Source organism: Solanum dulcamara, chromosome 4, assembly GCF_947179165.1.
Source record: "Solanum dulcamara chromosome 4, daSolDulc1.2, whole genome shotgun sequence".
NCBI lineage: Eukaryota > Viridiplantae > Streptophyta > Magnoliopsida > Solanales > Solanaceae > Solanum > Solanum dulcamara.
The window spans coordinates 56,550,476-56,553,853 of NC_077240.1; the positions used below are offsets into that span (position 1 = coordinate 56,550,476).

The 3,378-nt window shown below is 29.0% G+C and overlaps 1 long non-coding RNA gene across 1 annotated transcript; it reads right to left on the reverse strand.

Annotated features, from left to right (window-relative positions):
- Window positions 1-2,068: 2,068 nt before the first annotated feature.
- Window positions 2,069-2,862, reverse strand: LOC129885026 (uncharacterized). The gene is made up of 2 exons (XR_008766028.1): window positions 2,476-2,862; window positions 2,069-2,368 (listed from the first exon to the last, which is right to left on the reverse strand). It is a non-coding gene; the product is annotated as an uncharacterized LOC129885026 (long non-coding RNA).
- Between the last annotated feature and the right edge of the window lie 516 nt (window positions 2,863-3,378).

Consider the following 3,378-nt stretch of genomic DNA (forward strand, 5'->3'; position numbering starts at 1 on the left):
TGAGCTCAATTCGCCCCGCACCCACCCCGTCCCGCCCCATTGCCATCCCTATTTAAATACATCAACCTTATAAATACACCTATATTATATACATGTGAATACCCGTGTTGTTAAATAAAAATTTGCTACATTGGACAACCCAACAAATTTAAATGCATTAATTGATTAGCTCAAATTTTACTCTTAGCAACTCCTATGTTCGAAGCAAGATGTTTTCTAATTAGACCACAAATTTTACCGGATCGATACTAACTTACCTACTCCTTCTCCTACCGGATCCAAGAGGGCCGGTTTTCACGGTTTAGGCTACTTCTATTTCGCTCGCCGCCCTCTTTCCTCTGTACTCAGAAAAAATAAAGAATGTATGGGTCGTACATGAACGGTAGTTGGAGTCGGCGGCTCATACCATGGAATCGGGGCTTCCGGAGGCAAGCAAGAGTGGCCAGAATGATTCCGTTTTATCTAGTTCACTTATTTGCTATTAAATATTTACTTAATTACGTATACAATTAAAAAGAAATGATTATTTGTGTATAATTAACTTTTCCATTTACTATTTAATTATATCCGTGTAACATAAAAAAGCTAAACTATGGTTATTTATATTAAATATATATTGATGTTTGCTATATCCTATAGTTTTTTCAACTATTTATTCAAATAGGATCCACTCCAAACTATTTATCCTTAATGAACCCATGACGCAAACTATTTATGTGCCTACTCCATTTTCTCTTTTATTATTTTGCGCATGACATCAGCATGATGTCAGCATTACAACTATGATTTTTAATTCTCTGTGATACTCCGTCGGTATATTGATACCATATCGATATCATATAGGACTAAATTTAATTATTTGTGATACTCCGTCGGTATATTAATACTTTGTCGGTATCATATAAGATTAGGCTCTGTTTTTAAGAAATAATTAGGAGCAAATTATGAAAGAGACAATCTTATTTATTGAACTGTAAATTGGTAAAAAAAATATTTTTATAATTTTTTCCCTCTTTTTGCAATTTTTTTTTTAAAATTGTATCTAAATTATTACTCTTTTTAAAATTATTTTTAAATTTAAAATATTGAAGAATTGAAACATTAATCAATGATACCATGACAATATGTAGATACTTTGATACCACCAGAGTATATTATACTTTGATGGTATCAAGGAGAAAGAAGCAGTCTTTCAATGAAGTCACTGTTCAGTTATTCCTTAATATCATCAAAGTATATTTTTATACTACAATATACTGTAATGATACAGAGAGAAAAAAAGGTTGAGCATTGACGTAACCATGACTTCAACGTGCGAATTTAAAATAAAAAGAGGATATATGGGATATTTAAAGATAAATATTTTACTTTTTTGGATATAAATATTCTTTTTCCTAAAAATAATAATATTATATTAAAATCAAATAATAATAAATAAAAATAATTTAGTTAAATTATCCACTTAGTCAGTTAAACTTGTGGGAAAGACTAAAAAGATGTAGAAATTCACATAGTACCTTTTTTTTAACATAGAATCTAGTATAAAAGAGGTTACATTGTGTATAATGAAATCTCACAACTTATGGTCTATGAATATTTGGAAGCTAGGCTTGTGTGAATTTGGATAGACATCTTCCTCCTCCTGTACCGATAATACGACATGTCCGATCTATTTTCTAAAATTAACTTATTTTATAAAATAATTTTTTGAAAACAGAACAATTTGGTACCTACAAAATTTAAAGTCTTTCTTTATTTTCGTAAAATTTGTATAAAAATAAAATATGCCAAATAAATTTAAAAAAGAAGTACACATTTTTAATCTCCCAAGAACTTAATCAAACTTGAAGGTCTAGATACTCAATTTACTTTGAGTACTTTCAGAATGCATCAAAATTGTTCCTTAGCTGCACCAGAAGCAGTGTGTTCTTAACTTACTAAAATTAGTGAAGAAGCTACAACTGAAGTAACGGAGAATTGAGAAAAGAACACCAACAAGAACAAAAAATATGATAATCAAACGAAAAAGAATAACATGTAACCAAAATGGAAGCCAAGAGACAAGTAATATGGATGAATGAATACTCATTCTATTTCATTTGAATCCAAAGAAAGACTCTGTTTTTCAGTTTACTTGTATCAATTAATAGTTCCATTACAAAGAAGGAGATATTAATGTTTTTCTCAGTACAAATTCAGTATAGAAATACGTATCTAACTTCAATCAATTTGTGTATTCATCATTTCTTGAACTTGAATAAAATTTGTGCATTCATCATTTCTTGAACTTGAATCAATTTGGGTATTCATGATCTTTTCTTGAACTTGCAGCTCCATTTCTCTGAGGACTTTGAAAATTGTTATTTAGCTGCACAAGAACCAAGAAACAGGGGAACAAATTCATAGTAAGGAACTAACAAATTCTTTTCGAGAAATGAAGAGAGAAGAAGAAGAAGAAGAAGAATATATTGATACCATGATTGAATAACCAGTAGAAAAAAAGGAAGATGATTATTATCAACAATATCAGCATAAGCTATTCCCTGGTTCTCTGCCTAAATCCTCTGATAAACCTTGTGCCGAGGGATTCATCATCATCAACAACATCACCAGAAATCGTCATTCCCTGATCCCACGATAACAATTTCGTGAACATCTTCAAATCAATGATCAATTTTCTTCACTTCTTTTTTCTTTCTGTAAAAATGGGATATGAGATTGTTATGTGAGGAGTAACCTACTTGTTATATATACTCTACTTGTTAGTTAGTTAAAAGTCAGTTTTTAATTTGTTCAAATTGGCGTTAATTCTTTAAAATACAGTTATTCTATGAATGAGAATGCAAAAGGCGCGAATTCTCAAGTAATATACTCCTCCGAATTAATTGATGTGATAGGAGTAATTTTTTTATATGTTTTTGAGATTCAAATAATTTTTTTTATTTAATTTTTTTTTATGTCTTTTAAATATTTTAAATTATTCATTATTGTAACTTATAATACAGTTTACGTAGTTCTCAAATAAGTAAATTTTAGTTTAAAAAAACTAAAAGATTTTGTGCCCAAAATTCACAATTATATTTAAATTGTTTGATTCTCGAAATTCAAATTGTGTCATATAAATATAGTAATTTACTTTGATTCATCATTTTGTAATCCGATAAAGGGTCTTTGCCCCTGCTTCTCAGAAAAGAATCATAGTTGCCCTTTGTTATATTCTTTTTGATTTAAATAATGTTTACATTTAATTAGGGGAAAATAAAATTCACGTAGGCGCTACATAGGTAATTTTGTGTGGGAATATGAAGATTTAAAACATGAAGGGTAAAAATGACCTTAAAATTGAATGACAAGGATAAATATATATAAAAAAATATA